Genomic DNA, 15,464 nt, shown 5'->3' with positions numbered 1-15,464 from the left:
AATAAAATCTTAAAAAAAAAAGATTTTATTTATTTGAGAGAGAGAATGAGAGAGAGAGAGAGAGAGAGAGAGCATGAGAAGTGGAGGGTCAGAGGGAGAAGCAGACTTCCTGCTGAGCAGGGAGCCGGATGGGGGACTTGATCCAGGGACTTCAGGATCATGACCTGAGTCGAAGGCAGGTGCTTAACTAACTGAGCCACCCCAGGCACCCCCCAAATTTTCCACTTGTGAGACCAATTACTCCCCCCCCTCCCACTCAGACACTCGGGATATTTTTATTTTGTTACGGTTAAAATAAAGCTGTTTCTCTATATAGAGGCAGTTTGGTGTCTGGAAGGAACTTGGGAATCAGAAAGACCTGAATTCAGTGCTGGCTTCTGCACTTAGGGTTCTGCTGGAACCCTTGGCAAGGCACTTAATCTCTCTCTCTGAGAGCCTGTGTTCTAGGTTTTATGGAGACAAGTTCTCTGTCCTAGATCCACCAACTAAGATTATCCAGGTAACTGGCCTCTGAGATCTTCTCTTTCTGTCCCTCTTCCTTCTTCCCTCTTTGATCTGCTCAATACCCACGAAACTGTCACACTTCTCCTCCTGCTAAATCTTGCAGGTTGATAATGGGCTAAATATAATCAATCTAGTGTATCTAAGTGTCTGTGTTTTCTGAAGTTAGAAAGTACGGAAATGTACATTATGCGTTTGACCTGCTCTGCTAGATTATAAGCTTGCCAAGCTCATGAACTTCCCCAAGTTGATGCATTGATTGGCTAAATCTAGAACAGCAGGTGATTTGTTTCAGGCAGCCCCTTGACTAAGCTGCCAAGAAGCAGCATGGCACAGCCGGGTGGGCCTATACTCAGATTTGGAAGAAAGGGGCTCAAGGCTTTGTTGGCTCTGTCACTGGCTCTATGAACTTGTGTCATCTTCTAACATCCTTGGCTTTCACCTGAGGTATTTAGATGAAGTACTCTCAATGATGCCACATGACATACTTTATGATTCTAAATCCAACTGCAAATGATTTCATCTTCCTTTGAATGAGCCCTCACAGCATTTTGTTTCTCTACCTTTTGGACACATAACAGCCTTCTTGACATTAAACTTATTAGGAACTATTCCTTATCTCTCTATCATACCATAAGCCAGCTCCATGGGTGCAGGGACAATGTCTACACCAATGTTTCCAAAAGAGCTATTCCAGTGTTTTGCACCACTATACTCGATAAATAATTTTGCATGAATAAGATCTTCCCTTTATGCATAACATCCACTACTTTGGTGTGAAAGAGGGAAAGCCACACCTTTGGAAGGCCGGTGACCATAGGCCTCCTTCTCTGCCAAGTCCTGCTGTCTTACCTTCATGCCAGCCTGGGTGCACAGGGAGCCTTGTGTTTCTCATTTGTGGGGGGACAGGCCAAATGATCTAGAACAAATATCCAGCCCTTGTCCTTGGCAGAAGCACAGACTGCGGCAGAAGGAAAACAAGCTTTATAATGACAAGAGCGAGAGGCATATGAGGAAGAATTTCTCCTCCTCATGATGAGTGTAGGTAGCGGGTATGGAGCAGTGTGGTAGGCAGCCAGCAATGTGGTCTGCCCGTCCCATGAAGTGGGGTGCAGCAAGGCCTGCCTCTTCCTGTGGCATGATTTTCTTGGCCATGTTTGCCAACTCCCTGAAGCTCTCCCAGGGAACGGGAGGTGGGAAGGAGACTGAGAAGACAGCCACCTTCTGCTATTATGTGTGCATCTGGATTCCTCTTCTGGGTTTAACAGATTCCAGAATATGGCTATAGGCAGAACCAGCAAGCTGTCTTCTAGAACAGTCCTAGTAGGAGAAGGATACAGTAAATTCTCACAGTTTCCTTGAAACTTGCACTGTTTGGATCACTGGGCCTGCAGCCCTGCCCCTTCCTCAGTCCTCAATGTTTACCTTAAACTGGAGCTTCTTCAAGCCACCCTTCACGTGGTGACCCTCCCAGAGCCTCAGCCTTCCCTAGCTGGCTCAACATTCCTGCTCTTCCACCTTGGAAGTCTGGTGCTTCTGGAACTTCTGCTGCTATTGCTCACTGCCCTCAAGTTACTGATAGGCTCTCCATGGTCATCCCCTCTTCTCATTGCCAGGCTTGGGTACACTCTTGGGTTTTGCACGTTGGAGGCCCTGCTAATGTTTGCCTTCTTATCTCTATTGAACTGAGCTATCATGGTCCAGATGACTTGCCTTTTCTTCCTGCTGTGAACTCCCCTTCTTCCTTTTCCAGCCCCACCTCCACACAACAGTGAAAGTCCCTTTTCATGAGTTAGTGCACTCTGGCTATTCCTTCTAAAGGCCTCTTCCTTGACTGGCCAGTCTAAGGGTGCAGAATGGTACTTCCTGTGCACCTCTCCTCTTTTGGGCCTTTGCAGCTGCAAGAAGTCCTCATTTACCCACATATAAAGTCTGGAATCTGTTCCCCTTTGGGCCAGTTAGGTTTCCTTGAGCTCATTTGTGTGCATATTCATCGCCATCCATTTGCGGTGCATTTATTATGTAACCTCACACTTACTTATTTTAGAAAATTTCAACATTCTAGAAGTTGTTTATTAGTCCCAGAAATGAACACTAACTGCAGTCTCAGACAATTCTGAATAACAGTGGGATAAGCCAATACTAGTTTACTTCTCACTTACTTAAGATCCCCATGTGGGTGAGGTGACATCTTTCTTCCAATTGTTGACTCAGGGACCTAGGCTGACCCCTTCTTGTAGCTGTGTCATTTAGAACTTGACTTCCAAGTTTGACGTGCAAAGGAAAGAAAGAATGTGTGGGGAAAGCATACCCATTCTTAATTACCTCAGCCTGGAAATGACTCTTGTGACTTCTGGTCACATTCTGTTGGATAGAAATCAATCCCATAACACTGTGTACCTGCAGAGGAATCTGGGAAATGTAGTATTTCCTTTTTTTTTTTTTTTTCCAGGAACGTCTACTTGATCTCTAAGTAGCTTTTTCTCTGTCACAAGTTTTGAAGGGCAACTCCTTTCTTTTCTGGGCAAGAGAACTTCCAGACTAGTATGCTCCATACTCAAAGGACCAGGAAAATAGAAAACACCTTTTAATCAGGTTATAAACACTAAAGATGAATACCATAGGCCAATATTTGGATTTTGCTCTATGGAGCTAGTTCAAGGACAAAGTTCTCTTTGAGGTCAGGGAGAATTACATACTGTGAAATTGAAACCAGGTATCTGGAGGGAGATGGGGATATAAGGAGCCAAAGGATATCCCTTTATTGTGGAAACAGCCGTATCAGTGTGAAAAGCCCTAAATCCATCTATTACAGATTTCCATAGTCTTTTTATTACCAGAGTTGTTTCCAGTGCCTTGGAACTTGGGAAGGTTTAGCCAACAATCTGTAGTGATATTCCAAAGTCCAGGAATTAATCATGTCTTTTCTGGCCTTTTACTTTTAGGCCTAATCCATACTATCAGCACTCTCCCTTCCTTCTCCATCTTGGTTAACATTTTATTTGTATCTTTAATGATTTAACAGATGTCAAACTTTGTTACGGATTTGACAAGGGCTGACATTGCTCAAATGTCTTTGTCCAGGCCTGGCCCATTTATGAGGGGATAACAGACCACTGATGTCATTGTCATGTGCTTTGATGGAAGTTTTAGTGTCCTAACTCCCCTGTGGAAGGAGTTTTACACTTCTAAAGTGGCTGCAGCCTTCTTGTTAAGTTCTTTTCCCAACACGCTTTTGCATTTTACCTTCTCACTGAACAGTTTTTATAATACCATTTTAGGATATTTGGTTCAACACCACTCAGCTCAAATTTTCCAGATGAGACGTATAGTTAAGAGAAGAAAACTTGAAATCTTCAGCTTCTATGGGACATGATGGACATTGTACATTGATCTGTATTTCCAGTCTTTAGAGATTAGAAAAAAAAAAAAAAACCTTTGTGTTGTCTGTTCTTAGAACAGTTGCATTTATTATAGCCTAACATTATTTTCATTCCTGAACTTATATGTGAGCAGGTCTTAGAAGTTCTGCCAGAACCTTAAAGAAACCCCTTGCTTAGTGAGTATTCACCAGCCACGTTTAAAGCACCGAAGAAAGGTCTAGCCAAAGAGAGGAACTAAATGGAGATCCATCTAATACCAGAGTTACGTTGTGAACTAGGCTGACCACAGAGAAGCCCTGGCCTTCACCTTCAAGAGTTTATAGCCACATGAACTGTGTGAAAAATTTAAAAAAAAAAAATAAGTGCCTTAAAAGGGCAGGAAAAGCATGGTCTGAGGTGAACCAATGAAAATACCTGAAGGAAACATAGGTAGAAGTATTTGGCTGATATTCTTTTAGGTGGAAGTATAAAGTATGTGCAATTAGGAGTCAGGGCCAAGCAAAGGAGTAAGAGTTGGGAGGTTGTTTCTGGTGCAGATCCCTTCACTACTGCTTGTGTGACTTCGGGGCAGGGTGAGGGGGTGGTTCTTTAACTTTTATGAGCCTTCTTTGCCTCAGCTGAAAAATAGAGCACGGTGGCCCCTGGCAAAACCATTAACTGATGGTGTGGATCTGATGACACAGCGTATTTGAGAATGCGTTAAAATGGTGAGGTGCTCCTTCAAGTAAGGGCAAAAAGAGACCTTCATTCTGCACTTTCAACTCTCTCTTCTTCATCTGTTCCCCAGCCATCGTGTACACCCAAACTGCGAGGACTCTTTATTGCAGCACAGGAAACAACACTTTTGGGTGGAAGTGGTATGGATGTCATAGTTTTTTGGTGAGCTATTTGGCACCACAAGTATATGTAAAAAGCATAATTTGGGTAAAGACCTTTTTTTCCCTAAAAATTTGCTTCCAGCTGCTGAAATCATTTACTGTGTGAACGGAAACACAATTTAGCTCCAGTAGTATGCGGCACTTGGTGGAGACACTAGATCATTTGTCTAAAAATCAATTTGCCACATTACCAATCTCAGGAAGCCAGCAGGCCTATATCCTTTACCCCGTGGAGGAGCATTGGTAAAGAGACTTTCCACCGGTACAGGTAGAGGCAGGGGCAGACATTCACTTGCAGAAATAGGAAAGGCTGTAGAGTGTGTTTAAAAGGAAGCTCATCCATTCACATCTGAATGTTGAGCTTTAGGGAATTGCTTCAGCCTCTGAGATATGACTCACATGGGAAGTTGACAACTGAGCTACTCTATCAAATCACCTATGAAAACTACTGGTGTGAACAATCACCAAAACTAAACTTTAAAAAAAATTCAGCAGTAGCTCAGTGAATTTAACAACTGGGTCAGACCGGTAGAGGGTGACCATCCATTGGTTTAGAAGAAAGTGGGTTGTGTCTGCACTGCTTTCCTCATTGTGTGTGTGTGTGTGTGTGTGAGAGAGAGAGAGAGAGAAAGAGAGAGAGAGAAAGAACATACTGCAGTCGTGATTTTTAGGCAATGGGGATTTTCAAAGCTGGGTGAAAGTTAAGATCATAGTTTTCAATAGTGTATGCAATTTGGAGCAGGATCCAGAATGGCTTTTAAGGCTAGGACAAGAATGGAGGCAAGTGGTGGGTGTGAATTGGCCCACAGAAGCTAAGTGTGTAGGTTCTATGTCACGAATACTGCGGTCCAAACACAGAGAGGCTGGTCACATTTCAGAAGCACACACAGTAGGTTTAGACCTCTGGTAAGAAGTAGCTCTGGAGCTTCCCAGTTGGTCAGAAATGGGGGTTGATGGCATCAGTGCCAGCATCTGAGAGCAGTGTAGGACCAAGGCAGTTGATGCTGGATCAGAAGCCAGGAACCTCAAGTTCTGGCCCCTGTGCTTCCTTTAAATTGATGTAGACCAGTGCTTCTCAAATTCTATATGAAGGACTCTTTTTTTTTTTTTTTCCATTTCCAATCCATTTAGGACTGACCCATGATTTGGTGTACATGACATACACTCAGCTTGTGCCACTATGACTTACCAAATAAATGACATGATACTTGTACGGGTCTACATTCAATTCAGCAAGATGACTATATCAATCCTGGGTTTGCACATCTCAGAAATGTCAAAGTGTTATAAATCTTAAAGTGTTTATTCTTGATTTTGATCATCTCTCTTTTTGAACTAATAAACAGTTTAGGGACTATCACTAGAATAGGTATTTTCAAACTTGTTTTCTACTTTGACATTTTACTGATGCAGATGTGGGAGGTTAACTCATCTTTCACATACTATGGTGCTTCTTTTATGGGTCACGGTTAGAGGATGAGATTGTGAAACTGCATAATGGGCAATGCTTCAGAAAAGAGAAATTTAAAATGCTGGTTAAGAAGACACTGGTTGTCTTGCCACCTCTATTTGTCCTTCCCCTTTGGTGGCAGAACCACAGTCTCTAGCTCTGGAAGAGAAACTGCATTTCCCAGTTCTTTGCCATGAGGAATGGTCATTTGTTAAGTTCTGGGCAGTAGCATGTAAGCAGAGATGGTGTGACATCTCCTGGGAAGCCTGAAAGGGAAAGAACCAGAATATGGACATAATTGCTAGGGCTCCATCATTGCTATATGTATCTGCCTTGGGATTGGAAGCCCACCAAAAGGACAGCTAGAAACTATGTCCCTTTCTTCACGGACTCCATGTGCCACACTGGGCTGTAAGATCAGAATGGGTATATAGGAAAGAAATAAGATTATGTACCTTTTGTTTTTCTTTAGTTTTATTTGCTATTAATTTTTTAAGATTTTATTTATCTGAGAGAGAGGGCATGAGCAAGGGGAGGGGCAGAGGAAGAGGGACATGCAGACTCCCCACTGATTGGGGAGCCTGACCCGCGGCTAGATCCCAGGACCCTGAGATCATGACATGAGCCAAAGTCAGACACTTAACCAACTGAGCCACCCAGTACCCCAATATTCTGTATATTTAAAGACTATTATTTTGATATTTATTTGCTGAACCCAATCCTAAGCAATGTAAGTACAATTTAAAAGTCCTGATATTTTTATTATTTATTTAACAAACATAGCTTACTTTCTGAATTCTTAAGCTGAGAATTTAAAATGTGATTTAATCTTTGTATGATTAATAAGAATCAGAGCACCTGGCTGGTTCGGTAGGTTTAGCCTCTGCCTTCAGCTCAGGTCATGATCCCAGGACTCTAGGATCAAGTCCTGCATTGGGCTCTCTGCTCACCGGTGTGAGCTCTCTGCTCCCTCTGCCTCTGCCTCTCCTCCTGCTCTTGTTCTCTCTCAAACAAATAAATAAAATCTTAAAAACAAAAACAAAAACAAGAATCACCACAAAAAGCTATGAATATATGTGCCAACATCTAGGAGATCACAACTACCTGCTTATTAGGACAGTGTTTATAAGATTGCTTACCTTGTTGGCTCCACCTCTCCCTGCTTTTGATGGGCCTGCATCTAGAAGGTAGAGCAATCTGTTTCACAACTTTTCCTGCCTCCAGATAGCTGCAACATGGAAATCAAACATATTAAAACTGGGTAGATCAATTCCACATCCATTTATTAAACACTTGCTAATGCGCCGAGCACTGAGCTAGATGCCAGGCATACACCGATAAATCAGTAAAATTCTTGCTCTCGAGTTGTTTAAAATCCAGTGGGACATTGTTAGGGACATCAACAAAGTATTCCAGGAGCATGAAAGAAGGAGCCACTACTTTGTCTGGTGTTGGAGTGGGGCTGTTAGGGGAAGTGGGGAAGGCTTCATGGAGAAGGTGACATTGGACCTGGGTCCTGATGTGGGATACTACCACAGGCAGAAGTGCTGATCAAGTCACTTGTAGGGACGCAGCTCAGGAGAGTCATGGCAGAGTGACTTGGCAGAGCATATTGGGACAGTAGCACAGGGAAGCTGGAACATGTAGCTAGAAAGGGAATCTGAAGCCACATTTAGGAGGACTTCAAATGTTTTATTTGAAGATTTTGGTCTTTGTGGGAAGTTGGAAGCATTGAAGTGTATTATTTGTTTATTTGTGTGATTCTTTTTTGTAATTTTCATTTTAATTAAATTAAATAACATATAATGTGTTATTGATTTCAGAGGTAAAGGTCAGTGATTCATCAGTCTTATTTAACACCCAGTGCTCATTACATCACGTGCCCTCCTTAATGTCCATCCTCCCACCTCCCCGCCCCCCAGCAACCCTCAGTTTCCTGTGATTAAGAGTCCCTTATGGTTATTTGTGTGATTCTAAGCTGGATACTCTAATCTTAGGGAAATAAATCAGACAACACTGTGGAAAGATATATTGAAAGGGAAAGAATCATAGGAATCTACTGCAGTTTATTATATACAATGATTATATACTATAATCTACTACAATATCAATGAGAACAGGACTCAAAACACTGGCCATGAGGGAGAGAGATGCTTTTGAGATACGTTTTTAAAGAAACATGAAAACTTGGTGGGTGTTGGTTGTATGTGTGGGATGAGGGAAAGGGAGGAGTCCGTTCCAATGTGGGGAATGATACTGATATTAGATTCAAAAGGAAAATCAATTTTAGAGAGAAGGGTGACTTTAGTGCATCAGAGCATGTTAGGATAATGCCTAAGAGACATCAAAGTTTAATGTTTTTTTCCTCTGCTATCCTTAGCAAATGGTGATGCTCAGTGGTGCTCAGTATAGTGGCTTCTGCACAGTAACGAAAGTATGCTGAATTAATGACTAAAGAATTTGACTACTAGAAAGGTCTAGGGAAGATATAGGGGTTTGTAGGAGATAGCAACATCTGTGAGGCTTGAACCTGTGGGAGTTGATGGAATGAATAATCAAAAGCATGAACAGAAGTGAAAAGAGAATTTAGGAACCTTAGGAAATCTTACTAAGGAATAAAGAGGAGAGCTAGCGAAGATATCTCAGAAACAGTGATCAGATAAAAATGTGTTCTAGAAAACAGAATAAGACAGTTTTAAGATTAAGATAGTGGTGATTTCTACTAAGTGTCACCAAAGAGGAAAGTTTCATGAGGACTAAGGTCAACAAATTTGAAATTAAGAATGACAGTGATCATATCGATCAACTTCTACAGAGTTATCTCTGTAGAGCAATTTCTATAGCCACATACCCCCACCTTCATTTCTGATTCAGTTGGTGAGGGATATTTACATTTTTAGCAAGTTTGCAGGTAATACTACTGCTGCCAATCCAAGGCATATCAGAGAGAGAAAACAATTGGATTGTTTGAGGATGAAAGAGAAATCATTTCCTCCTAAACTAAAAGTGTCTGAAAAGTGGGAAAAAAGGGGGGGGCATTCTACTCACTAATTAAGACTTCATCACCTCCTGGTGGAGAAGTAACAGAATAGGTTTTCCTTAAATATTTGAAGCTGAAGAATTTTTGTCAAGACACGTGACTTCTTTAAATTTCTGTTTTCTGTTTCGTATATAATAAAAGTAATAATAAACCAACCTCTGTGCATTGTTATTGGGAATAAATGAAATAATATGACAGTGATATGATAGCATTCAGCTCACTGTTTGGTGCTCAAATAAAAAATTGTTGAGTTGGAGCATATACATTATCTTTCCAAAAGCAAGATAGCCCGTAGATACATTAATGTATCTGGTTATAATTAAAATTAACTATACGAATTTCTAGTGGCCCTCCAAAATATATTTCTGTAATTGGCTCTCCATTGCTATCTATAAGTTATAAATAGAGCAAGCATAAGGGGCTTGATGTCTGTTTTCAGGGACAGTGGAATTTAATACTACATATCACAAAACTTTTTCCTTCTTTCTCTTTGACCATGTGCTGTTCCAAAACTTCTGTCTCCCGAAATATTTTCATATGGTCACTTTTTAAAATAAAGCTTTAAGTTAATCATTTAACATTTATTAACTTAAGTGAACTTAAGTGATGAGTGAATATAAATCACTAAAATGTGTTTAGTAAAGACTGTGAAAATCTATATAAATAAAAAATGTGAATGTTTACTGAATAATTTAATAGGAAGCCAAAACAAATACTGTCAATATTCTTTATTAAACAAATGAAGTATTCCTTTAAGTCATACTGTGTTTAAGTAATGAATTCACAAGACCAGGTAAACAAACCAAGATCATGAGAAACAAAATTTAAATATGTCTTATAGATATTCTAAGCTAGTACTTTTCTTTAAGTAGGCAATAGTTATTGAATGTGCTTCTTTTGATTATAGAACAATGATATTTTAAAATTGTATATGCATATTAAGAGAAGGAAAATATCGATGATAATATCAACTTCATATAGTTGTTCTGAAGATTAAATTAAAGGATATTTATAAAATATATACATTACTTGGAACAAAGTAAACATGATAATAACAATGATAAACCTAATAGCTGTTGATATTTTTGTCTGAAGTTATGGTTAAGTCATTACTACATTTGCCTAATTTAATCACTATCACTTTACCATAATACATATATGTATTATCCTTAGTCTCATTTTACAGATGAGGAAAATTAAGACTTAGTGAGGTGAAGTAACATCCTAAGTAACACAACTAGTAAGTAGTGGAACCAGTATTAGAACCCAGAACTTCTAGACTCAGAGCTATCCCCCTCCTACCCATTACCACCACAATATAGCATGTCCATGTGATGGCTGTGTACAGGATGCATGAATCTAATAGAAATGTTAATAAGAGACTAATACTAAATATGTATCCAATGCATTTAATTTGAAGTATTTAATCACAAAGCATGCTTGAAGTTAACCTGAATATAGAAAATGTGTCTAAAAAGAGAAGGTGATCATGTAGATAAATGGTAAAACTGGCCAAATAAAATGATACACACATTTATCAAATCATGTATCTGATAAGAGGCTTGTATCAAGAATAGATAAAGAATTCTAATAACTCAATAACAAAAAGACAATCCAATTAAAACTGGGCAAAGAATCCAAACAGACATATAAATGGCCAGTAAGCACAAGAAAAGGTGCCTAATATCATTAGCCATCAGGAAGATGCAAATCAAAAGCACCATAAGATACCATTTCATATTTACTATGATGGCTAGAATCAAAATGTCAGAAAATAACAAGAGATGGTAAGGATGAAAAAAAATTGGAACTTTTGTAAACAGCTGGCGAGAATGTAAAAGAGCACATAGCCACTTTGGAAAAAAATCTGTCAATTCCTTCAATGACTACACAAGAGTTAACATATGACCCAGCAATTCTACTCCTAGATATGTACCAAAGAGAAATGAAAACATAAGTCATCCAGAAACTTGTATACAAATGTTTATAGCAGCATTATAATGGCCAAAAGGTGGCAATAATCCAAATGTTAATTTATTGATGATTGAATAAAAAGGGTAGATCCACACAGTGGAATATTATTTGGCTGTGAAAAGAAATTAAGTTCTGATACCTGCTACAACATGGATGAAACTTGAAAATACCATATTAAGTGAAAGAAGACACACAAAAATTTGTTTCTATACATGAACAATGAACTATCTGAAAAAGAAATTAAAAGTCCATTCATTGTAGTATCAAAAACAATAAAATACTTAGGGATAAATTTAACCAAGGAGGTGAAAAAATAAATAAATTTAACCAAGGAGTTTTGTGTATGCTGAAATCTGAATGATACTGATGAAAGAAATTGAAGAAGACATCAATAAATGGAAGAGTATCCTGTGTTCATGGATTGGAAGAATTGATATTGTTAAAATGTCCATACTACCCAAAACCACCTATAGATTCAATGCATCCTATCAAAATTCCAGTGACACTTCATACATATAATGGAATATTATTCAGCCACAAAAAAGAAGAGGATCCTTCCATTTATGACCACAAGAATGTACCAGGAGGGCATTAAGCTAAGTGATATAAGTTAGATCTAGAAAGAAACATACTGAATAATTTCACTTGTATGTGGAATCTAAAAAAGCTGAACTCATAGGAAAAAAGAATAGATTGGTGGTTTACAGGGGCTTGTGGAGTAGGAGAAGGGGGGGAAGTGTTAGTCAAAGGGAACAGACTTCCAGGTATAAAATGAGTAAGTTCTGGGGATTTAATGTATAAAATGGTGACTATACTTAACAGTACTATATGGTATACTTGAAAGTTGCAAAGAGAGTAGATCTTAAATATCCTCACTTCTGCCCACACACACAGAGGTAACTATATGAGGTGATTGATGTAATTAACCTTATTGTGGCAATCATTTCATAATATTTACATATATCAAATCATCATGTTGTACACTTTGAACTTACAGAATGTTATATGTCAATATATCTCAGTGAAGCTGGAAAAAAAGAAACCAGTCAAAAAGACCATGTATTACATGCTTCTTTTCATATGAAATGTGCAGAACAGGGGTAACTGTAGTGACTGAAATCAGATTAGTAGTTGACTAGGGTCAGAACGTTGAGGGGTTGGTGACTGGGTAGGGAGATGACAGCTAAGAACATGAGTTTCTTTTTGGAGAGATTAAAAGTTTCTAAAATTGACTCTGATGATACTTTCCCATGTTTGTGAATATGCTAAAACACATTGAGTTGTACAATTTATATGGGTGAGCTATATGCAAACTGTATCTCAGTAAAGTTGTTAAAAAATATTTGAAACACTATTTGTGTAGGTGTATGTATGTGTATATTTAAAAATATGTTGAGCTGGGGCACCTGGGAGGCTCAGTGGGTTAAAGCCTCTGCCTTCGGCTTGGGTCATGATCCCAGATCCTGGGATCCAGCCCTGCATCAGGCTCTCTGCTCAGTGGAGAGCCTGCTTCCTCCTCTCTCTCTCTGCCTGATTCTCTGCCTACATTGATCTCCGTCTGTCAAATAAATAAATAAAATTAAAAAAATATGTTGAGAGTAAGTAGACAGCACTAGACAGTGCCAAACATTTGACCACAATATTATTAAAACACTAAATACTGGTAAAATAATTTTTAGAATAACAGGATAGAGTAAAAAACCAAAACCTGATATTTTTACATATAAAACTTAAAATATACTTCAGTCTTACAAGATAATATTTCATAAAGATAATATTTCATTAATTAAGATTTAGAAGAAGAATTCAGAGCCACACTCGAACAAAATAAACTTCAGGTGGAAAGTAGCACTATAAATGGAAAAATGATCAGCAAATATGGTTATTTATCAGATTTTTAGAAAAATAACTGAAAGCAATAGAATTTAAATTAAAAGCAATAGAATAAATAAAATAAAACATAATGCAATAAATTTGATCTTATAAAATGAAACACTTCCTTAAAATAAACAATTCATTCTTTTTATGGCTGAATAATATTTCACTGTGTATTTTTACCACATCCTCTTTATCCATTCATAAATTAGTGAACACTTTGGCACCTTCCATATCCTGGCTACTGTAAATAATGCTACTATAAAGGTAAGGGTGCATGTATCCCTTTGAATTAGTGTTCTTATATTTCTTGGGTAAACACCCAGTAGTATGATGGCTGGATCATAAGGTAGTTCTACTTTTAACTTTTTTTTTTTAAGATTTATTTAGAAAGGAAATAGAAATATTTCCAGACTCTGCTCCATATTTTAAGATTTTATTTATTTTTAAGATCTATTTATTTGACACAGAGAGATCACAAGTAGGCAGAGAGACCGGCAGACGGAGAAGCAGGCTCCCTGCGGAGCAGAGAGCCCCATGTGCGGCTCGATCCCAGGACCATGAGATCATGACACGAGCCGAAGGCAGAGACTTAACCCACTGAGTCACCCAGGCACCCCCTACTTTTAACTTTCTGAGGAACTTCACTGTTTCTGCAGTGGCTGCACCAGCTTGCATTCCCACCACCAGTGCACGAGGGTTCCCTTTGCTCCCACGTCCTTGCCAACACCTGCTGTTTCTTACGTTGTTGATGTTAGCCATGTTGAAGAGTTCTTGAGCGAGACTAGAGATGGTACGTAAAACTGAAGAAGTGGATAAGCTCATGTGTGGATGCTGAGCCTAGCAAGCCTGGAGATGGGACCAGAGGGCTGTGAAACCAAAGATGCCAAAGTTGGCTGTGGAACCAGAAATAAGGGCAAAGACAAGAAAGCCAGAAGCAACCATCTGGCTTCATAATCATCTGAGATGATTATGTATATGGAGTACATAGAGCAATAGAAAGAGATTCTCTCTCAACCTTACAACAATCAACACACAACATACACATAAAGTTAACATGAAAAAAATCAGTTTTTATGAAGCTATCACAAATCTGAGATCACAGGGCAACCAATTAATCAAAACCCTAAGGAAACACAGGTACCTCTAAGGAGAGACAGCACAGGGGCAATTAGGGTTCACTAATGCAGATCTTAGCAGACACTGCTCAAGCTGGTAAGAAAAAGTCTGCCAAAATCTTTAACAAATGGCTTAAGGCCAAGTATGGGAAAGCAAAGGATGCCTGGAAACAGAAGAAAACAGTGGAAGTAGCATCACTTTCAGACTCTGCTCCATAGACCTCAAGATGTGCTCCCCGAAACAGTGACAGCCAAGTGAAAGTCCTGATAGAAGCCATCCTGGGGCCTGGGGAAGGGGAAGAGCAGCCACAGTAGAAAGGTCATGAGGACCTGGCTGGGTCCTTCTTTTCTATTTCCTTTCTAAGGAACGGAACTCTGAAGCTGCTAGGGAGGGCAGCAACCCTGATTGCATTTTAGGGTATAGTGAAGACCCATTACAGCTGGTAGAAGGGAATGAAGAAATCTCTCTGAGGGAGGGGCAAGAACACTCCTATCCTAGACCATTACAGAGGTCTTCCACAGCTGGGAGCTGGGTCTTCTTCATCACCAAGAAGACCCCACCCTTGCAATCCAGTGACTCAGCTCGTGCCTAAAACTGAGGCTTAATTTTAGAGCAAAAGTAAACATTTCTCTCAACCCCTAAAATGCAGCTAGTAGCAGTGCACTGCCTGAAGAGGGACACGGGTATGCAGAAAGACCTACCTGAGGTACAGGAACAAAGGAAAGACCTATGGTGAGGTTGAGGAAGAGCCTCTGGCAAACTAGCCACCACCCTAAATACAATGTCCTTCTATGGGAATTTGAAACACATGGTGCACTGAGTTGTGACCTTAGCAACAACATCCTCCACAGCTATTTAAATTTCTGACTAAATTCACTCAACGCCCCCCAACACTAAAGGCCTAGCAGAAGAAAAGGTATGCCCATTTCCATGCATACGATCTATTTCCTTAGTTTTCAACAGAAACTACAGGGCCCACAAAGAAGTGAGAGAAAAATACAACATGATTTCAAGAGAAAAATAATGGACAGACTAGACTAAGATATAACAAAGATGTTGGAACAATTGGGCAGGAAATTTAAAATGATGAATATGTCAAAGGATCTAGCGGAAAAGGTGATAATATGCGTGATAAGATGGGTAAATGAGGAGAGAGATGGAAACTAAAAGAACAAAATGGAAATGCTAAGAAAAAAAATCACTTCAAGAGAGATGAAGGATGCCTCCAATGCCTGCTTGAGTCA

General features: G+C 39.4%; 1 long non-coding RNA gene across 4 annotated transcripts in view; it reads left to right on the top strand.

The window, feature by feature from the left end:
• The window catches only part of LOC106003837, an 86,487-nt gene that overhangs the window by 3,392 nt on the left and 67,631 nt on the right, over positions 1-15,464 (top strand). The window lies entirely within an intron of this gene.

The sequence above is a fragment of the Mustela putorius genome, unplaced genomic scaffold (genome assembly GCF_011764305.1).
Source record: "Mustela putorius furo isolate JIRA1106 unplaced genomic scaffold, ASM1176430v1.1 tig00000166_pilon_pilon_pilon, whole genome shotgun sequence".
NCBI classification, from domain to species: Eukaryota; Metazoa; Chordata; class Mammalia; order Carnivora; family Mustelidae; genus Mustela; species Mustela putorius.
This window is presented reverse-complemented; position numbering and strand designations above follow the sequence as displayed.